Below are 24,138 nucleotides of genomic sequence, written 5' to 3'. Positions count from 1 at the left end.
CAGTATAGTTTTTACAGTGATGCGCCAGCATCGTTGCCTTGCAAGTCGGGGTGAACCTGTGAGCGTTTGACTCCAATGGTGCCCTAGGGCCTAGACGGTAGAAATGCGGGCATAAAGCCTACCATGCCAATGTGCTGGTTGGGGATTTAGCGTGCTGCTTGTGACTGTCACAGATGAATAACTAAGGAATTATACTTGGATATTCGTGACATAGGGTGTAGCTGGTGTGTGGTGGGCGACGGAATCCTCAACAGGAACCAGTCCTGGCTTGGTCATATTACATTGCCTCTGGAAAGGTGTGCTTTGATCGCGAATACTGCATAACATAGAAAAAGAAGTTGCAAATATAAATTTATTGTCTTGTATAGCCATGGCTAACCCAGTCTCTGGAGTTTCAGTGAGGCATAGTGAGAACACGGAGGCCATGTCGTACGGCGTGCACATCACTGTCGTCAATAGCGGCGAGCAGCGAGACATCTCAGCGTAACAGGAATTATGTAAGAGTGTCGTATAAGGTAAAAAAAAATAATAATAGAGAGAGTACCATATACTAGGATAAATTAAACTTTAGGATTTTAGAATAACTAGATCCTTAATATTGTGGCGGTTTTCTACCACAAGTGTTTGACGCGCGCCTGTTGAGATGCTATTTTTCGGGTCACCAAACCACAGACCCGAGATGGAGGGACGACGGGCGAGCGAAAGTAGCATAGTTGCATGTTCTTTATAGCACAGTAAAACTTAGACCTGCATAACAACATAATTTAATTAAAAGACATAGAATGTAGATCGTTGACAAATGGTAGTTAATTCTTGAGCATGTCTACTGTCGATCTATATAATTAATAGTAATATTAGTGTGGGCCCGCACATCTAGTTGTCCACCCAGTATAGCGTCACACACCATGTACAGTAGTGAGATCGGTCTCTACCCAAATATCACACCGAGATTTTGTTATAATGATAGCTACAGATAAATAACTATAAAATTAAAATTAGAGTGTCTGAAATGACAGACCATCAATGTATCGTTGTGTAAATTTATTATAACATAGAAGGTCATGGGGAAAAGTTAGGCATAAGAATTTTGTAAGAATTGCGCAGATGACGGGGATCGTGGCAATGCAGAGGCCAGCCGGAGCAAAAACAAGAGGTCATTGGCTACCTGCAAGAAGAGAATGTCAACGCGCCACCTGACGTGAAGGGCACGAGAGCATCCGGTCCTACAAGCTGACAGTCACCGGGCCGTATACCTGAGGGATTAGGCGACAGACAGCCCTCGCCGGGCCACAAGCGAAAGTGAGGCTGGCCGTTGACACTGACATGCGACCCACGCGACAGCCTGCTAGCTCTCCGGACGCGGCAGCCGTTTGGAGGGATTCCTTGCGGCAGACCACGTTGTCGTGAGTACACAAAGAAGATCACATATCATGTCAGAACCTGCGCCTCATGTGCCTCAGGACAGAAAGGGACGCTATATACTCACCTGTTTGGGTTTTTACAACTCACTAGCATTAGCCGATCTGCATACACAAAGCAGTATCATGCCACACTAACAAGTGAATGGTCTCATTTCTAACTTCTCCTCCATATTAGAGAGCAGTTGTAGCAATCGTCGCTCCTAGTTCGATGCTGTATGGATGACCTCACACACTTGTGGAGTCACTCCACGTGCCATCATCCCTCGGCGGACTGCAATATTGGGAAACGTAAAGTACTGTCCAGCGGGAGAAGAGACCTAGACTAGTGATGTATCCCAACAAGTAGACCTCAGAGACAATTAATCGACGTGAGGAGAGCCTATCACTGTGTCTTCCTACCGTACTGCCGTGATCATATGCGTGGGTCTTGGTGCAAACTCAACAGAGTACTGCAGATGCTCCAGCACACCCTATTGCCGTTGCAACAACGTAGCAACAACACCCGACGTTTAGCCCTATGTGATGTCAGTACTGTGGAATTTGTGAAGTGTTTCGAATATTTCTAACAATGTGATTTAGTGCCCCATTCTCAGCACAGTCATGAACATTGTGCAATGTGCACGCGCAACTTGATGCCCCATGAACCTTGTTTTTTTTTTAAATTTCTTTCTCTAGTGTTGTTTTTGTAATGTATGTTATACTTTGTATGTGTTTGTGTTTTACACTGTAATTCTTATTACAAATTACTGTATTGTTCTCCACACCATGTTTTTTTGTATTTTGTATTTATTGTTGTGTGTATGCAAACAGTGTGCCTGAAGTCCACATAAACTGAAGCAGATACCACCACTGTCATTGTGAATGGACCATCAGTTCAGGGAACATTTTGTAAAGGTTATTCTTGCTCCAGGGAGACAGAATGAATCGGAGGTTGTAACTAGATTCTGAAAGCTCACAAAGAGGTTGTTAACTTAAATAGTATCATGTGTGAGTGAGTTCAGGTTAGTTTCATGTTTCAAATTGTTCTAAAATCTTGGGCATTTAATTGCGGAGCACTCCAACTCTGATTGTAAAGAATAAATTGCTCCGTATTTGGCTCACATGCCTTGGCTATATTTAGACAGTGAATGTCTGTGTGAATCAGTGTTTGGAAGGGGCTCCCTGGGTATGGATGTGTGATGTGAGTGTTAGTGTTCCATATTAAGAAGGTGAAGTTGGCTACATCATAAATAATCCTCCCTCTATGAGCTGCATTTTTCAGTTGCAGTGATTTTCTTTATAGAGTGCAGCATGTTCAGCCAGTTTGCGAGATTGTTCTTGGGCGATTGACTCACTACCTTGCTCCTAAGTAAGCCCACCGCTCACCAATTACAATCTAAAATGGCGTAGGGGCTATGAGAGGTGGCATGAGCCCCCTCTCATATTTCTATCTTATGATTTTCCTCTCTAATTGCATGCAGTGAAAAGTCGCTATTCCTTCACACGCGGACTTCCCATGCAGCGTCTCTCGTCACCCAGGTGGTCCGGTGACAGGCGGGCTCTGCTGATCTGGAAAGGGTTAAGCCGACGGGTGTGAGGAAGTCGAGTGAATGCTTTGCAGACGCTGACATTGTCAAAAGACACGTCCGGAGGGGTCTGAAATAGCGGCTGGGCTAGAGGTTCCGTTACTTCGCAGAATCTTAGCGAAAACACTTTCTGGCGGGCTACCAGCGAGGCGTGGGAATGACTTGTGTACCCAGGCAGTTGTAGCGGGAAAATTCCCGCGCTTTCTGCAAAATAGTAACTGTGATTGGCTTGCTCAAGGCATAGCTCCGTGACGTAGCAAAATCAGCGCAGAAATTGGCGCCAAGAATCTCCATTGGTGGAATGGTAGTGCTCTGGCAATGGAGTGGAATTTTCCGCCGGTTTTCGAGTTGCTGATTGGAACGTTTAACCACGGCCACTGTCGTGGGGGCGGGAATGTGTGTTTGGCCTGTACCCTGTACGGGTGCTCTAGGTAGTCGGCTCTCGCCTTTTGGTAGAGGATGTCGAAGCAACCAGCCATCACCTCCGGTACGCCAGATCGTGTTCTGGCAGTTAAGAAGACAGTTCGGTAATGTATGTCCGCAGCACCTGCAGATAGGGATTTTCCTAGGTGATAATCTGAGCTCAGCAGAGCGCGCCTGTTCGTCTTTTTCTAACTTTGTTCTGTCTTGAGTAGCAGCAATTAATGTTGGGTTAGCTGTGTGTCTCTCTTAAGATTTGAGTGGCAAGGAATTGGCTCCACATACCACTTCGTCATAAACCTCACAATCTAGTTTAGGGACAACTTCACCTTCACAGCGTTTGTTTGAGTATCCAATTTGAGCCAATTTGATGTATTATAAATGTTTCATGTGTTTTTGTTTATTATTTTGTGTTTAGTCTTAATAAATCATATTGTTATTTTGGACAGAACTTTCATTCTGTTAATCGGTAGAGCAACCCATCATTTCTCACTACGTTAATGAAACCTTCCTTTTTTTAACTTATTTATCAAATTAAACTATTGCAGGTGCCAAATTCTTTTCTACTCCACTTGCAAGGTTGATTACAGTCAGTTCACGTATATTTTTTAATCCTTGTGCAACAGAAAAAGTCGGAGTTAGAATAGGGGGGGGGGGCTTAGAGGATCATTTACATATGTAGATTCTAGAATGTAGTGTTAAATACACTGCTAGCCCCAGCACCTCGCATAGTTACAGAGAAAGATCACTTTTCCATAGTAATGAATGTGACAGAGACAACCATAGGAACAGACAATATGGGAACCAAAATAATTATTATCAAGGGAGACAGAATAACTTCAGACGCAACGGTCCACCACAGAGTTACTAATCTGGGAGAAATTCTCCACCACATGACCGACAAACAAGAAACTATGTAAATTGCCGACAAAACGACAGACCTGAATTCCATCAGAACTGGCGACCTTCAAACAGGGCAGGGCCTTCTCGTCAAGGTGAATTTGTAGAAGTTAGGTCTCCTAATCCCAATAACGACGCGCGCCAACAAAGGAACAGACAATGACTCGCACCGCAGGCAGCCGCGTGCGCCGGCTGGCTCAGATAAAAATAACATAGACGCTAACCTTGAGAACAATTTTAGCATTCCTCACCGACGTATACCGCATGATAATTCCGTTCAAGTTGAACCTCTGTGTACTAGGAAGAGTAAAGTTTAAATCACATTTCACATGTAAATCCGTTTATTGAAAGATAATCTGCTTTTTAACTTTGTCTTTGCCATATAACTTTTCACTTTACATTGCCAGTATGCTCTGTCAGACTTAGAATCTGTTGACATGCAACAATGTTTGAAGTCAAATATCCAGTCATGAACCAAGAGAACATATTTAAACAGAAATTACGAATGTATTGTTATAGTGAACAGATGACACAGTGTTGTATTTGTACATTCTTGCTTGTTAGTTGCACGATTACGTAACGACTATCAAGCTTACATACTCAGGACATATACTGGTACTGCTAATGAGATTTTAATGCACCATTTGGTTTACTTGAAGATACATTCTGGATTTAAAATACTTTCTGTGAGATACCAGATGACACAGTAGTTAGTTTATGTGACAACTACACGATTTTATTACGACACTACTAATGAGTGACAATTTACAATGTTGCTTTTGCGGTGTATATGTTTTATATCCGCACAGTTTTTCTGAATTCTTCTGGAAAGTAAAACATGTTTTAGTAGTAACTTTTGTGGTATAGTTACAATGAGACAGCCTTTTCCGTAGCACAACAATACATTAGAGCACAGTACTTCGTTCATCACGGCAATAAGCGTAATAACTAAGATATCTATACGCAAAGCAATTCACTTCGTTTATTACGAGGTAAGTATATTGACTTCAGCAGAACTTTGCTTACAGAGGACGACAACTACGACACTTCCACAGAATTATCTTACAACAAGACGCAGATTTAGCGCTACAGGACACGCATTTGAGTGATTAATTTTGTACTTGAACCATTTATTTTTCCATATTTTTGAATTACAAAGGTTTTCCATGATACATTTCATTCCATTGCTGTAATCTGTAACACCTGAGGGTATAATTACATTAATCCTCAGCGGGGTACACGTTTACTTTGTGTACCATGTGTTTGGCAAGCACAAGGAGCCCTAGCTAATATGGTATTTGCTTATACAACTTTATACATCGGTACCATATTTCTCTAACACACAAATTACACAGCTATCTGTTCATTTAACTGAGAGATAAACATTTTTTTTACTACATCAGTGACACATGTTTACGCAATTACAGAGTTGGGTAACTTCACACTTATGAAATTGTATTTCGTCTGTACTTTGTGAACTGTTCATATTTTTTTGGAATCGTTGTGATACGATGAGAGCTTTGAATGATGTATTTGCTAAGGGAGCATGGTTTTTAAGGTATGTTTGAGGTAGATGACACTATTGAAATGAGCAGAGAATTTTTTTAGGTTTTGACATTGTTGCAGAAAGCTACGCCTTTTTTGAGATTTGGCTGAAGTTTTATGATGTTATGATGACGATGTGTATTACACTGTTGCAGTATGTTTATGATCAATAAGCTGATGCTATATGAGGAATTTGATTAAGCTATGTATTTATTATGATGAAATATTGAAGAAGTGTCGACAAATATGTATATGTGTAGTAAGGTAAGGAATAATGAGTAGTGGTTAGGGACTCTGGTTTGTGAAAAAGGTTGTTGGAAACCAAGAATAGTACTTTAAGAGTTATGAAATGTATGTAAATGCGTGAATGTACTACAATGCCAACGAAAAGTTTTTGGACACTGTTATATCAATAGGATTTTGTTTCTACACATTTGCAACGCAAATTCTCAACCTGTGAATTTTTTTTATGTGAGACTGTCACAGCAATGCAAACTGATGTCGTAAATATTTCGGTGAGAAAGCCAAGTGACCTTGACGTAATGCATCTTGAGCGGCCAGTTGTGTCAGACGCCTGGAGAAAAAGCCATTAGTGTGTGCCTTTTCAGAGGCACAGGTAAAAGAAAAGGTGAGGCCATTATCCTTGCTATTGACATTTCTTTGTAGAAAGCATCGCAAATACGACACACTCAAACTTGAAAACATATGATTACACGGTGGAGCTCTTAATTTATGATATTTACTGAAATGCCTAATGAGTCTTTCTAGTTGAGAGATTCTTTTGCCTTTGGAGACGCCATTTGCCTAGTGAATGACGTTTCATGCATTGCTCTATATAGGCCATATATATTTGCTCATTTCGTTTAATATCTAGTTTCTAGCTGCACTGCAGCATTGGTTATTATAAAATTTAATAGATGTACTAATATCGCTATTTTCTGTCTACAGACCCAGGAAAGAATACATTTATGATGTACTTTCTTAGAAAAGAGCACAAATAGACATTTCCCTTCACAGGAACTGCATGAATAATTTTTTAAACGATTTGGTAACTTGTCTGTTACAGTAACTTATCGTGATGCATCACTCTAGTATTAAGATGTGACATAGGTATTAGACATGGCCATCTTTAGTGTAATATTTTTTCTGATTGAGCTTTGTCATGTTTAGATATAAGTTATTGCATTTGCTGCTGCTGTTTGCCAGGCATAGTGCTACTAAATTTCACTTTGTATTACTCTGTTAAGCTAGTTTTACTACTGATTTATTTTTCTTGTTGCTGCACACTGGCTCATATTAGTTGTAATGTTGCATTGCTTGGTAATTTAGATTTACTGCAGCTTGCTGTGCCAATTTCCATTTTTGTATCCGCTGTTTGTGTTAATTGTTTTGTGCTGCTGCATTGCATCGTCCCTTAGTTTAGCATCTGAGCTCAGTAGATTTAAGTTAGCTTGAGAGGGCGTAGACTATATAAGAAACTGACTATGGAGAATAGGGAAAGAATGGATTGAGAAGCTATAAGAAAATGGTTTGGCCAAAAATGTATTTTGAAAGAGGATATGAACAAAAAAGTAGGGTTTAGGGACAACAGGTTTAGGTAGGATTTTCTTGGAAATAAATGATGAGGTAAGATAATGGAAAATAAATAATGAGGTAAGAAATATGTGAACACATAAATACAGAAAGCATGCTTGGATAGGATTTTTTTGGTGGAAACAAATGTTGAAATAAGACGAAAGATCTATGGAATGAAGTTTTGGGTTGGACTGCTGTATCAAATGTCACACTGAAAACGAACCCTGTCCTTTCCTTTTGTATTATTCCGCTATGTGTTTATGTACCCTTGTGTATTTATCTTTTTCCTGTCTTTAAGTGTTTAGCTAATGAGATTTATGTTGTAGAATTTTTCAAATACTATGTTATTTACTTTGTAAAGATGTTTACACGTTATTAATTCTGTTCTGTTTCAATTATCACATGTGAAATTAATGTTTCGAAAACTATTCTCATTATTTTATGTATTTACTTATGTCATAATTCCTGTAACACTGATGTATATGTTATTTCGATTCTTCTGTAAAGCCTGCATTACCACAAATGTTATCTGTATTGTTATGTTCTTTAATGATGTATTTTGTGCCTTTGTTATTGTATTCTTATGTTATCAAATTGTAATTGACACCAGTTCATCAAATTAAGTAACTTGTAAGTTACATTTCACTGCACAAGTTTCTGTTGGTCATTGTATATGGACAATATGTGAGAAGTAGGGGCTGTTAGTGTTTGCACGTGTGTTAATAATTCAGCAAGGGACTGGATAACAGCATTGCTGGTTCTAAGGACAATTCCAAAAACTTTGTGAGTGCACAAGTGGTGGTTTATGGACTTGCTGTATTGTTCGCAAGACTCTTCGATGGTGATTGTGCACTACAGTGGGTCTGCATCTTTGATGGCCCACCAATACCATTATCTCTACAAGGACTATAGTGGGTCTGCACCTCTGGTGGCCCACCAATACCACAATCTCTACCACGACTATAGGGGGTCTGCTCTGTGATGACCTACCTACCAATATTCTTCAAAACTTCGACTGACTCTGCGGTGGGTTTGCTCTGTTGTGGTCCATTACCCGTCTGCATGTCAAGAGTCAGCACTGTCTTTTCGTTGGAAGGACAACACTACTTCTTCAAGACTGCATGGAAAACCACTACTTCCGTGTGCATTTTCTTCTACTGCTCAGACTTTGAGAAGAACACTGCTATTTTACTGTGATGAACGATCAGGACTGTCTTTATGGACTGTGAGAAAATTTTAGCTTTCGACCAACATTGTATCAATAAGTGTGTGCATTTGATATCTTTGTTATTGTAATTATGAAAAATTTTATCAGATCGTTATTGGCCACTGCCCAAAACAATTTCTAAATTTTTTTTTGTGGGGAGCATGGGGGTTATGTAAGTAGGCTGTTTATGTTTTCTTATTGGCAACGTTACGTAGCGCTCTGTATGTAAGTAGGGGGCTATGTAAGTAGGCTGTTTATGTTTTCTTATTGCCAACGCCACGTAGCGCTCTGATGAAAATCACTGGCTGTGCTGTGTGCAGTCAGTGGCTGGTTGGCATTGTTGTAATACTCGCTATTGTAGTGTTGGGCAGCGGTAGCTGGATGTGAACAGCGCGTAGAGCCGCCAGCAGTGGTGGATGTGGGGAAAGAAATGGCGGAGTTTTGAAATTTGTAAGACTGGATGTCATGAACTGCTATATATATTATAACTTTTGATGATATTAAGGTAAATACATTGTTTGTTCTCTATTAAAATCTTTCATTTGCTAACTATGCCTATCAGCAGTTAGTGCCTTCCGTAGTTTGAATCTTTTATTTAGCTGGCAGTAGTGGCGCTCGCTGTATTGCAGTAGTTCGAGTAACCAAGATTTTTGTGAGGTAAGCGATTTGTGAAACGTATAGATTAATGTTAGTCAGGGCCATTTTTTTGTAGGGATTTTTGAAAGTCAGATTGCGTTGCGCGAAAAATATTGTGTGTCAGTTTTAGCACAGTCATGTATAATTTTTCTAAGGGGACGTTTCACATTTTTACTTATTTGGACTGAAATATCTGAGACGATGAGCCGGCCGCGGTGGCCGTGCGGTTCTAGGCACTGTTACGGTCGCAGGTTCGAATCCTGCCTCGGTCATGGATGTGTGTGATGTCCTTTGATTAGTTAGGTTTAAGTAGTTCTAAGTTCTAGGGGACTGATGACCTCAGATGTTGAGTCCCATAGTGCTCAGAGCCATTTTAACCATTTTTTGAACTGAGACGGTGAAACTTCTACGTTATTTAATTCCGTAAATGCTGGGTGAAACTGAACGTACTCTCACTTTGCTTGTCTTTATCTTTTCATTTCTGATCTACAGAATCTACCTTGACAAACAGAACGCAAACTTTTCCTATTGTTTAATTACTCAAAATATTAAACGGTAACGTGATCTGATTGCTTTAAAATTAACTCAAAAGAATGGCCCTGAATTAAAAGAAATCCTAACAGTAACCTACGCATTTCATAAGTCACTTACCTCACAGAAGATCTTCATTACACCAACTACATCAATGCAGCAAACACCAATAAAGCCAGCTAAATAAAAGATTCTAACTACTGAAGGCTCTAACTACTAATAGGCATGTGGTTAGCAAAGGAAAGATTTTGTTGCAGAGCAAACAATGCATTTAGCAGGTTTTACCTTAATCAAGTGACAAGCAGTTCAAAATAATTATATAATAATCAGTAATAAATCTCCATGACGAATACACATTCAGACCGTTCGCTCGCGCTAATCTGCAAACCTCCAACACTGCTAATGATTAGCCTCTAACCTCCATCAGTGCTGACCACTCACTCCCAAGTTCCATCACTGCTGGCTGTTCATCTCCAAGTGCTAGTCCGAGCCGCCACAGAGACTCCTACAGAGTACATACAGCGCTGTCGGAGTTACTAATGCAGAGCGCTACATAGCGCTGCCAACACACAAACACATTAACAGCCTACTTGCAAAAATCTACGCAAACGACGCTGCTCTCGGTTGCACCTAGGGAGGTGGCGCATTGGTTAGCACACTGAACTCGCGTTTTTGAGGACGACAATTTAAACCCACGTTCGGCCATCCTGATTTAGGTTTCCTGTGATTTCCCTACATCGCTTCAGGCAAATGCCGCGATGGTTCCTTTGAAAGGGCACGGACGACCTCCTTCGCCAGCCTTCCCTAATCCGATGGGACCGATGATCTCGCTGTTTGATCCCCGTCCCCCAAGTAAATCCACCAAACTGTCAGTCGTTGACTTAAGGCCGTCGGTCACTGTGATCTCCGTCGTGAGAGATAATACGTCAAATCTCATATTCTCAGCACAATCTTGACACTGTGGTTTACGGATATTGAATTCCCTAACGATTTCAGAAATGGAATATCCCATTCATCTAATTGCAATTATCATCCCGCGTTCAAAGTCTGTTGATTCCCGTTGTGCTGCCATAATCACGTGGGAAACCTTTTTACATGAATCATCTCAAATGACAGCACCGCCAATGCATTGCCCGTTTATACGTTGGGTACGCGATGCTACCGTCATCTGTATGTGTGCATATTACTATCCCATGACTTCTGTCACCTCAATGTATTACGGTCCCCGATAAGCATAGAGAGAAACCACAGTAAGCAAAAAAAAATCTCTAAACAAAATATCTGACGCATCAGTAAAAGAGCACATTGGCCGCTGTGGGGCTGTGGATAGACCTAAACGACCAGTAGTTGAATATGTGTTCCGTACCAGAGAGGACTGATGCAGGAAATAAAGAACATCCATAGGAGAGCTGCACATTCATTTAGTAAGCACGAAAGCGTCGCAGAGATGATCAAACTACTCCAGTGGTAGATACTGCAAGAGAGACGTTCTGCATTATGGCGTGTGTAAAGTGACTATAATTTCGCCCCTTACAAGCATTCATCTACATGCTTTGCCATGATCTACAACCTCAATTAGGTATCATTTGGCAGGTGGTACATCATGTATTCGAATATTTAAAGACACTGACATTGTCACATACGCCTTGTAAACAATTGTTAATGCCTTTGCCTGAAAGGTGATGGAGTGTCTTTATTATCAAAACGGCATAATGAATGATTGCCCATACTAGTAGAGGTTGAAACGCCAGTGGAGATGAAAGAGCAGGCGGAACTAAAGCCCTGGGTGGAAGGCCTGCATAGGTGTGTTGGTCCTGCTTACACACAGGAAGTAGCAAGACGGTCGTTGGGGCACCTGAGCGCTGGAGCACAATAGAGTCGCAGCCAGCCGGTCTTGTAGCAGGACCAGAAGGATAACCAGGAACTCTGAAAATCTTGGATGCAGCTGAGAGGAATGAGTAAGTGTCACCTCAGAAATCACAAACACTGTGTTATTTCCAAGGATTTTTACTCAGAAGCGTACATTGTAAGAGTATTGGTATTCCCTCACAAGCTTCCAGCGCTGGACGACAAAAGACTAAAATATGGTTGGTCAGCGTTCGGAGGGAATCTGTAGAGAGCGAGAATATTCTGGGGTTTCGAGAATATGATTCGTCTTCTGCAGTTATAAGGGATGGGAGCCGAGTCTCACTGGGAAGCCAGTAGTGGAGAGGAAGAGGTCCTCCGTTATGAGCTCCCATGTGTGATGGTCGCTCAGTATCAGCTGCCGGCCGGTGTGGCTCAGGGGTTCTAGGTGCTTCAGTCTGGAACCGCGTGATTGCTACAGATGCAGTTTCGAATCCTGCCTCGGGGATGGGTGTGTGTGATGCCATTAGGTTTAGTTAGGTTTAAGTACTTCTAAGTTCTAGGGGACTGATGACCTCAGATGTTATGTCGCATAGTTCTCAGAGCCATTTTCAGTATCAGCTTTGTTGGTACAGGCGGACTTGCTGTCGTTGCTCTCAGGAGAGTTTATAGTTAGAACGGTAGGCACTGTACTGTTGCGAACTTATACGATTCTGGACTTCGCCTCTGCGTTGGAAGTCATCGTTGAGTACACAACGTTCAGTGATTGAGAGCACTTCTTCTGCTTATACTTACGTTGAGACGTTATTTGAACTCCGTCCTTGTGGCTGGGAGTTCGCATTCTCGTCTGTAGAACACAGAGAGGAGAAGACAATATTAGAATGTATTAGTCAGAGGACCGCCTAGTGTTTGAAAGAGTTTTATTTTGTGGCTGGAGTTCTTCCATCGTCGCAGACGTGTACGAGAACCATCACTCCGACGAACCGGACTACGGTGATATTGCTAATTGCTTCAGCTTATTAGGGCTATAAAGCTAAACAGCTGTGACCATGCTAGTTTATTTCCACTGAGGTTCCTCACCACCGTAGATCATCTTTGAAAGTAATGTCTTCTAATGTTTGGTATGTAGATGATTCAGTCATTTCGCGTTATTTATGTTAGATTGCGTGGCCATAAAAAAGGGTCAGAGTTTGGCAACTGATCAGCAATTTTTAGTCAGGAAATATATACAATTGTAATATAAAGGGTGGTTTTTAAATCTACAATAAATATATAATAAGAAACAACGTTTATCATTTAGTATTATTAGTTGCCTTAATCATTCATTTATGTTGAGGTTGTAGTTTATATGTTAAAGAGCATTAAGAGATCCTAAGATCTGCTTCAGGGGGTAGTCAGACAGGGCCAAACCATCATTTTAGCGTTCAATATTTTCTGTTGCGCACATGCATTTCACACCCGCCTGGAGTAGCATCTTGGACGTGGTTTTGTGTTGAAGTTCCGATAGCGCGTGTTCCTAGAAGATTCAGTAAATATATTGCTTCCTTTTACGTATGTCTCACGAAAAGACCATGAAATTAGAAAGATTCGAGCCCACATGGAGGTTTACCAGCAATCGTTCTTTACGCGAACCATTCTCTACTGGAAGAGGAAAGGGGAGAAGTGAGAGCAGCACGCAAAATATCCACCGCCGCATACCGCAAGGTGGTTTCCTGTATATAGGTATGGATATAGTATATGTACAACTGGTACCAGATGATCGTTTGGCTCTCTGCCGTATAGCGTGTTCCGGTGTTCTTTCGCTCCATATCATTTTCTACCTTACTGCAGTGGCAAAATACCGTTCACAACATTCACATTAAATTTAGTGCGTATACACAACACTGGACAGCTGCAAAATTGTCATAGTTAATAAACAGTTGCTGTCAATAGGAGTGTTATTGTAACCATCGTAAATGAGTTTATTACTAGCTTATTAACGCACAGCCACCTACAAGGTTGTTAGTGTAAACAAGGGATTGTCATTTCTAAACGCTTGCGCTACGTCTTTTTTCTCTATTGCTCCGAGTTTCACAGCAGCTCCAACAGCTTTTTTAGTTTGACTGCACTTGAATTCGATTGTTTGATATTGGGTCACCTTTACAATGCATTTTCAAAGCACCGCTTTTGAGTTCCTAACCTTTATAAGCACCACACCAGGTGGTGGCAGCCATTTAGGTAGTTGTCCTTATCAACTTGAGATTTTGGTGTTTATTCTGTTGCGGCACAGTTTATTTTGAACTCGAAGTTACCTGCCTAGCTTGCTTTTCTTAGGTTCAGTTCATTCTATAAGTTTCTTATCACTGCCAGACGGAATTAAACATCCCGGTATTTATTTTACAGCCGAGGGAAATCACCAATGAAAGCCTCCGTCGGGATGAATTTTGGCCGGCCGCTGTGACCGAGCGGTTTTAGGAACCGCGCTGCTGCTACGCAGGTACGAATCCTGCCTCGGGCATGGATGTGAGTGATATTGTCAGGTTAGTTAGGTTCAAGTAGTTCTAAGTCTAGAGGACTGATGACCTCAGATGTTAAGTCCCGCAGTGCTTAGAGCCATATGAACCGTTTTTTGGTGAATTTTCGTTTTTGTACTCGTTTTCATTAAGTATTTTGCTTTTTTGGGTATGCTAAATTGTCTTTTTACATTTTGTCTCTTTCGATGTCATTATTCTTTGGTGTCTTGTGAGTCATTCTCTTTGTATAGTCACACATGGGGTTCCATTGTGGTTGATGTTGGTCTGTATCCTAGTGATGAGTACTGAACGTCACCGTTGCCATTTCACTCCACTTTACTAAGGCCTAGTGTGTTTCTAGTCTTGTCTATCTGTAAACTAGCTATGTGTAATGGTCGTCATTAGCACCATGTCACTCCACTTTAATCAGACATCCCTTTGACTGTACCATTAAGTAAACATAACAACCACTCAAGTAGTTTCGCCTCCTAGGATGCTTCTAAAATGATTTGTTTCATTAACTATGAAAAGGGAATTTTTAATCTATATATTGGTTGAAAATATAAATTTTTGTTACTCTTTGAACGCAAACATGATTCAGTTTATTTCTGTTTAGCTTTTGCTGTTTATGTTTCTTGTTTTCGAAGATGTTGGGTCGTTTTGGGGGAGGAGACCAGACAGTGAGGTCATCAGTCTCATTGAATTAGGGAAGGACGGGAAAGGAAGCCGGCCGTGCCCTTTCAAAGGATCCATCCCGGCATTTGCCTGGAGCGATTTAGGGAAATCACGGAAAACCTAAATCAGGATGGCCGGACACAGGATTGAACCGTAGTCCTCCCGAATGTGAGTCCAGTGTGCTAACCACTGCCCCACCTCGCTCGGTTTCAAAGATGTATGTAAGTTGTGCCTACATCACTGTGTGTGAAGATGCCAAGTGACGTTGCAATTTCAGATGTTGTATTCATTATAGCGACTCCTCCTCGTTGAATATGACGTCATTATTCTTCAGAATTATTGATGAGACCACGTGAATCAACGATCGCTGTAATATAGCAGTTTCTGGTACTCCAGTATCTGTCAGACAGTTTACGGTCGGGTATTCACATGGGATGGAGATTAAATGGTGACAGGCGCTGGTTTCATTCGTACACTGACTACAAAATAAGTAAAGTACGCATAAGAGATGGTCGGATGTCCATCTAACTTCGCACCGATGTACACTGTCGGCGGCTAGATAAATTATTAGTTCGTGTTTAGTGATGCTACCAGTCCTGTAAAGGTATATAATGGGCGTGAGCAATATGAGATGCTGAGTGAACAGTGTGAACAACACGGGGATATGGCGTACGCGTATGAGACAGCATTATCAGCTCCTGCCATTATGTCAATAGTGTTTCATTGTAGGACTCCATTCGGCTGGTTGGTCAAATCGTGCAGTATAGGATTTGCGGTGCGTTCGGATGACAGTGACCCGAGCCGGCCGAAGTGGCCATGCGGTTCTAGGCGCTGCAGTCTGGAACCGCGAGACCGCTACGGTCGCAGGTTCGAATCCTGCCTCGGGCATGGATGTGTGTGATGTCCTTAGGTTAGTTAGGTTTAACTAGTTCTAAGTTCTAGGGGACTAATGTCCTCAGCAATTGAGTCCCATAGTGCTCAGAGCCATTTGAACCATTTGAACAGTGACCCGATGTTGGACTTTGTGGGAATTTGAAAAGAAACATGCTCGTTATCAAGGTTCCCGTCGACGATGTTTGACCACCACAGGGAGGACCGTCTTAATGTACACCGAGCATGTCGTAAACCCTGTGACTGCAATTCGAGAAGAAGTAATGGACGCCCTGTAATACTCTGTGATGCAGCTCACCTTTAGTCGGAGACTAGCAGCAGCCGAAACAGAGAATTGCTGTTAACACCACAAAACAAATGGATGCGTTTTTGGAGTTGATGCCATGATCGGACAGCATGAACTGCTGATGAATGGCGTTGCAGTGTGTTCACCGATGAATCGCAGCTCTGTATTAGCCTGGTTGACTAGCTACGGCAATCATGGCGGCGACCTGGGGAGAGGACCCGTTCTTCCACTGTGTTGGAGAGGCAAGGCCGTGTTAGTTCCGCTGTCAGGTCAGTGATGGTAGTGACTGGCAGAGCGCTGGCGGTACAACGGTACGTGACGGACTTAAAACGTTCTCACGTGCTGCCACTCAGGTGACAGTATTATGGTGCCATTTTTAAAGACGAAAATGCTTGTCCACAATGCTTCGTGTCTATATGAAGTGTCGGCGTGGTGATGGGCTACTCTAGCAGCCAGCGAGAGCCCCAGATCTGCCCCCGATAGAACCTGTGTGGGACAGGCTCGGACGTCGACTCTATTCCAGCGACAATATCCACGATACTGCACTGCTCTTGTGATTGAGAATGTGGACGAAGTACAGTGTATCTTAAGAACAGTTTTATGTGACTGACATAACACTGGTGGAGTCAGGAAGCCATATTCTACTCATTATACTATGTCTCCAATCAATGGGGGAATGTAACATATTTTCACATCTTTTAATACCATTTTTGTGTTGTATTTTATGATATTTGAAAATGACAGAATGTCGAAACGTGTAAGGCGATTTTGGAAATAATAAAAAGTGTGGCAAAGAAATCAGAAAGTTATTAAGTGCATCCACATGGCCGCTTCGTCAAAGAAACGACAAGAATCGACCAAGCAACACTCGGTACTGTATTTGTAAATTGTCGCAGCTGTGTTGGAAAAGTACTAGAGCTTCAAGCGCTGATAGAAAGCACTGAAGCTGAAATCGTTATAGGAACAGAAAGCTGGCTAAAGCCGGAGATAAATTTTGCCGAAATTTTTACGGAGGCGGCAACCATGTTCAGAAAGGACAGATTAAATAAAGTAGGTGGTGGTGCGTTTGGGTCTGTTTGCATTAGTTTATCTTGTAGTGAAGTTGAAATAGATAGTTCCTGGGAATTACTATGGGTAGAGGTTATACTCAAGAGCCGTACCAAAATAATAATTGGCTCCTTCTACCGACTCAGATGATGTAATAGCTGAACGGTTCAAAGAAAACTTGATCCTCATTACAAATAAGTACCCCACTCATAAAGTTATAATTGGTGGAGACTTCAATCTACCCTAGATTTGTTGGCGAAAATACATGTTCAAAGCCGGTGGTAGACAGAAAACATCTTCCGAAATTGTACTAAATGCTTTCTCTGAGAATAACTTTGAACAATTAGTTCATGAGCCCACACGAATTGTGAATGGTTGCGAAAACACACTTGACATCTTAGCCACAAATAATCCTGATGTAATAGAGAAAGTTCATTGTAGCGAGGCTCAAAACCATATCAACCAAAACCACTAAAAGTAAACGCAATATATATATATTTAAAACAGCAGATAAAAATTCGCTTGATGCCCTCCTAAGAGAGAGTTTCCATTCCTTCCAAGCTAATTATGTAAGTGTAGACCAGATATGGTTCAAATTCAAAGATACAGTGTGGACAGCAATAGATAGATTCATATCGCATAAGTTAATAAGGGGACTGATCCACCATGGTACACAAAACACGTCAGAACACTGTTTCTGTAATAAAAACTCATTAATACGACTTGCTTGAATTGTTTGTCTAGCGATCCGAGAAGCAGGTTTCCTAGGCACCCCATATTTGACGATTAGGCAGGATACAACATTTAGTGTAGTATGTCAGGGTGCAGATTGTGCAGCCGGGGCTTCAGGCGGCCATATCGGGCAGCGGGACGCGCCTGCATTCCAGAGTGGCGGTCAGCCGCCCCGGGGGAAGTTCCCGGAAAGATCGGCGTTGCGTGACGGGCCAATTGCTGCCATTCCGGCAAGACGGATGGCCGGGCGGCAGCGTCCAGCCGCGGGCGCCGTCCACACTTGTTGATGGACGCGCGAGCCGCGGCCGGCCCGGGAACGCCCACCTCCTGACAGCTATGTTCCTGCCGAGTCCTCCATCTTCACTCTCCGTAGCGAAATCGATTTATTGTCCCCCCGAGTGTTTACGGCATCATTATGCTCTCGTCACGCAGGTTGTTTGGAAATACTTCTCCGTGCAGCCCCGTCCGAGGCTAACAGCTTCAATCTTCTCTGTGAATTACTGCTCGCGTCATTTACTATCTGTTCCCTGAATTTCATTCGGGGCCGGTATGTTACTGACTCGGCCATGGGATAATATTCTATCATTATCCTTTGACAAGCTCGTATGCATCAGTATCTGGCCATATGGCGGCTATTCTGATAAGCGTCTCCCAAGCAGTTTACTTTTTTAGCTTTATACCAAACACAGGGTGTATCAAAGAGAATCATCCGATTTGGCGCGTCTAATTTTCTGAAACTAATAGACATATACAATGAATTTTGTTTTTTGATGAACGGCAAACTCAAAAATCTTTTCTTCATACCATTCAATAGGTGTTCAATATGCCCCCTTGAGGTGCATGACATGTGTCAGTGCGTTATTCAGATTGTTTCCACACTGCTTCGAGCATGTCTTGAGTTACATCTTCCACAGCTGAAGTTATGCGATGTCTCAGTTCATTCATTGTTGTTGGCAATGGAGGCACGTAAACTGACTCTTTTATAAACGCACACAAGAAATAATTACATACAGTGTGGTCTGGTATCCTTAAAGGCCACTAGTGTAAGGCTGAATCATTTGGCCCAGTGCGACCGATCCATCGTTCAGTAGTCCTTCGATTTAAAATTCCGCGCACTTCCAGATGCCTGTGTCGCGGTGTCCCATCCTGTTGGTAAATGAAGTCGTTCGAATCAGTCTCAAACTGTGGAAAATGAAGGTTCTCAAGCATACAGAGTAATGTGCTTCATGTAACCGAGTTCCCAGTGAAGAAAAATGGGCCATAACATTTTCCCGTGAAACTGCATAAATTTTGAAGAGTCCCTCTCACGTTGAAAACTTCATGCGTTTGTTCGTACCCCTTATTCTGACATTATGACTGTTCACCTTTCCATTTAAATGGAATGTTGCCTCGTCACTAAACACTACGTGTGGAAGAAAACTGTCACCCTCCATCTGGCAAAGAACGAACTTACAGAACTCCACACGTTTGTGTTTGTCACCTTCATGAAGAGCTTGCAGTAGCTGAATTTTTATGGTTGTATGTGTAAACGTCGACGCTACACACCCCACACGGACGTCGGGGGCATGGTGAGCTATCGAGCTGCACGGCGAACGAATTTCTGCGGACTTCTTGAGAAACTATGGCGGTTGCCTTCGATGTCTGTGTCAGACACTCGGGAACGGCCCTACGATTTTCCTTTACACAAACAAACTGTTTCTCGGAATTGTTCATGTCGTCGTCTAATGCTTTGTGCTGTAGGAGGATCCACGCCTTACCTAGTACAAAAGTCGAGCTGAACAGTTATACTGACCCACACTGCTCAAAACGTAGAACACAAAACGTTTTCTGTTGTGCTGACAACAATTTTACTAGAACTGAAGTTGATGCACATTGCTGCTACCTAGCGAGAACCATGTAAAACTCGAGAGTTTGCTCTTTCCATCAGTACGCTTTTCACGCACATATCTCAAATAACATAATAGTTACGATTTTTTAAAATCGGATGATTCGTTTTGATACACCCTGTACTAGTTGCCTGACTGATACTCTCTTTGTTTCAGATTGGTGCACTTTGGATGAGCCAAACGGAATTTATGAACACGGCATTCCGCTTTAGTCAGGATGTGTGGTAAGTACGCAGACTCAAATGGCTCCGAGCACTATGGGACTTTACTTCTGAGGTCATCAGTCCCCTAGAACTTAGAACTACTTAAACCTAACTAACATAAGGAAATCACACACATCCATGCCCGAGGCAGGATTCGAATCTGCAACCGTGGCACTCGCGCGGTTCCAGACTGTAGCGCCTAGAACCGCTCGGCCACGCCGGCCGGCACGCAGACCCGCAACTAACCAGTTGTCTTGGGGCATCCCAGATACAATACGTCTTCCCTGGTCATAGGGCCTCCCTTCGAAGTGGGACTCAGACAATTCCACTTCAGTCAATGAGATTCCAGGACGAAGACGTGTCTGGAGACGCTCTGGACAGCGGTGGGATACCAACATAACTGTCGCCCTCCATACGGCCTGACAGCCAGGAGTGATGGTCTGAGATGCCGTTTCGTTTCGCTGCAGAAACCGTTCAAGTTGTCATCCGCGGCACCCTTACAGCACAGCGGTACATCGACTACGAGTGTTGGAACTTTAATAGTGCTAACTATTTATCTACAGCTAGTACAAAATAGGTACGTGTTTCAAAGTTTTACTGACCTTCAGAGTAGTCACCAGCATTGTGTATAGCTCGTTGCCAGCGATTTAGAAGTCGTAGGATACTCTTAGCAGTGCCACTTGTGTTGACAATTCGAGCGGTGCGGTCTATTGCCCGACGAATTTGTAGCCGTTCTGAAGCGAATGCCGTGAAGTGTTTCCTTCTGTTTAGAAATCGAGTTGAACTTGCGAGAGCTTAGGTCAGGGCAGTGCAGTACCTACAGCACGTAGCAGCCCTATTAGTCAAACAAATCAGTAACAGCTTGCACTGTACGTGCTTGAGCGATGTCCTGCAAAATGATGGTCAGGTCCTGCAGAAAGTGTCATCACTTCTGTCTCTATGCTGTTCATTTTTGGAACACAACCTACAACCGATTTCCTTCCCCATCCGTCCCTAATCCGAGCTTATGTTCCGTGTCTAATGACCTCGATATCGACAAAACGTTAAACACTAATCTCTTCTTCGTCCTTTTTCTCAAGATATATCATAAAGATATTTTATCTCTGATTTATTTCAGTACCTCTTCATTACATATTCTTGGACGCAAAAGCCGAAGCAAGCCACTACTCTTGTTTTTGGTTACCGAAAAACGATACTCGTAGCTACATAATCAGTGACATAGTATCATGTTCAGTAGAAAGTGGCTTTACTGATAGCTGTGTATTTCAAAAGGGTACGAAGGTCACCAGGAAGCCAAGGTCATAATCAGAATATGTGATAGCTGAGTAGCCCTTAAGTGATTTATTTGGTGAGGACGCAGACTGAAAGAAGTGAAATAAACTGTAAAGGTTTAATTCGTGTTCACCATTTGACTCCCCTTGAGCGGCAACCAGTGGCAACATTTATATCAAATCATATACTTCGAAGAATGATGTGATCACATTTGCTGCCTCTCTCCGTCGTGATTGTTGCACCGGCATCCACATTCAACGACACCTGCACGGTATTCTCACTAGCACTAACAACGAACGTTGCAACCCTCACAGCTTAGCTAGCGCAAGTAGCCCTCGACTGCAAGTAACTGAAAATATTTTACTCGTTTATGATGTAGTAAAAACGTTGAACTGCTTAATGACGTCGCTTGGTAGCTACATAGACTCGGAAGTGCGATCAACAAGATTAAAAGATAACACATAGAGCGCCAGTAAATTATTAGATGGAAGTGATTAATTATAATAAACTGACAAAATGGTAGATCCACTCAGCATCCTACAATATAACTTGTCTTTCCAGAAACATGTGAAATCTGGAAGTTGAAACTGTCTGATATATTAGCTTTATATAACAGGACACTGGAAGCAAACTCTTCTCAATAACAAGTGAGTCGTGGAATCTATTGAAGGAAAAATAAGAAGGTTACGGACACCAGAAGTGAAATTTGTGAGACCAGCAAAGAATACAAGAGAAGACAAGAAATGGAGTATATGAAGTACAAGATCGCAAACGGGCCTATAGAACAAAATGGACAAATTTCTTAAGTAGTATGAAACAAGTTCCCAAACAAATATATTTAAACCAAAGAGACAAGAACTTTTGGGATGATTATGGAAAAGATGGAAATAATAACGTTATAAATAAGATACATGGCAGCAGAGCCTAATATGCGAGGGAAGAAAAGGACGAAACTTGTAAAGTTATTATGTTAGAACTCGTAAACTTAGTCCACAGGTCCTGGCGGGAACATCGGTACCAATCGACCACCGTGTCATCCCGCGTCAATGGTGTCACTGTACGTGGTACAGAATGACGTGGGGTCAGCAGACCGCTCTTCCGACAGTTGTCAGTTTTCGTGACCTGGAGCCGCCACTACGCGGTCACGTACCTCCTCAAGTGGCATCGTGAGGCTGAGAGCACCCCGTTCCAGTCCTCCTACCAAGAAAATGGGCTAAAAGTCTAAAGCTACAGCAAACAAAAATTAAAGCTTATGGAAGCTAAGCACAAGAAATATGTGTATATCCACAAGAAATATGTGTATATCAGTGTAGTGTACGTCACTAATTATTTTACTGACATCAAGTAAAAGGCTGACGCTACCATGGCCAATTTAATCAGCTGGATAGGCCATGAGGCAAAAACAAAATTAATCGCCAAGTTCTGCAACTGTTCAATCCAGGACATTGGACATCCCATGCCTGTCAAGGAGGTCAGCAGCTGTTACGAGACCAACAGTCTAACGTCTAATGATGGTCAGATCACTTTGCTGATGACAGCAAAAGAGAATTTGCACGTTGAGCATTTGCATTCCAGATACAAATTCGGACATATAGATTGGATGAGAACACAACGTACCTGCATACTCTAAAGACGCCATACGTGGAATGTAGCTCCTAAAAAATGGATCCATCAACATTATTTGGACCAGCGCCTTTAATTGATAACGACGATTATGATGTGATGATTGCCAAAAAAAAGGATAAAATGGTGGTGCAACTGGCCGAGGTGACGTACCATCGCATGACTGGAAAACACTCGTAGAGCCTGCTTAAGATTTTTTTGCAACGCTGTCGATTCAGATAATCACCGAGTGCAGACTTCCTCGAGCACGAACGACTAACGCCAGAATACCAGGGTGGAAGGGTAAAAGAGATGTGAGGGACTGCTGACCTTAAACCCTTTACACTCTTCTTGCACATGCTGAAAATATTTGAACGAGTGATGGACTGAAAGCTAGAAAAAGTATTCGACCGGTTCCAACACGATCATATCTAGGCAACTTTCCGTTGTCATTAATTCCCTGACTTCTATGTTAGCTAGGTATAGTATTCTAGTGCAATGAAACTAGTGTGGTCGGGAGTCTAGCAGGAATGGATGCGCTTTCTTATATCACTGTCGGTATTCATCTGGCCTCTGCTCTTTCACGGCAGAGTAGTAACCCTCTGCCTGAATACAGCAGCGATTCTAGCCCAATAGAGACGCCCTGCACTCCAGATACAATTTCGGACAGATAAAATAGATAAGAATTCAACGTACCTGTATCCTCTAAAGTCCTGAAATCTAGCTCCCAAAAACATGGCGCTGTCAAAATAAATGATCAAGACTTGCATAAGACAATGCATTTTAAATTCCTTGTATCCACTGCCATCTCAAACTATGGGACCACTGCTGCCACAGAGGTGAGGTTAAATAAAACTTGTCTCAATTGGAGACGTCAGCGGAGGCCTCCGTGATAAGAAGCCACCCCAATATCGAATGGTATAAATTTACAAGACCATGGTACGTCCAGCAACCATTTATGGCGCAGAATTCCGTCCAGTGGTGTTGAAGCATGAGAAGACACCCCATATGACAGAGACGGAGATGCTTCAATTGACTCACGTACTAACTTAGTACGACCACGCAAGAACCGAAGATGATCGGGAAAGATCCGGCGTCGATACAGTTGTAGATGAAGTGGTGCAATCTCGCATTCGACGATACGGTCACGTAATGAGAAGGGAGGACAATTTCGTTGCGAGACCAGCTTTCCAATCTGACTCAGGTAGCTTACGACGAAGTGGAAGATCAGGAAACCAGTGGTCGGGCAGCATCAGATCAGTCATTCAGGGCTTTGGCTTAAAACCGGAAAATGTCAACAAGAGAGCAAAATGGAGGACATATACTGATAAAGTGAAACGGTCGTTTGGTGCGTCATTCAGCTGTCGTGGCGTCGTGCGTATTCGCAAACATGGGCGTGACAAGATC

Source organism: Schistocerca piceifrons, chromosome 4, assembly GCF_021461385.2.
Source record: "Schistocerca piceifrons isolate TAMUIC-IGC-003096 chromosome 4, iqSchPice1.1, whole genome shotgun sequence".
NCBI classification, from domain to species: domain Eukaryota; kingdom Metazoa; phylum Arthropoda; class Insecta; order Orthoptera; family Acrididae; genus Schistocerca; species Schistocerca piceifrons.
The sequence above is the reverse complement of the archived record's forward strand: the minus strand, read 5'-3'. Positions refer to the sequence as shown.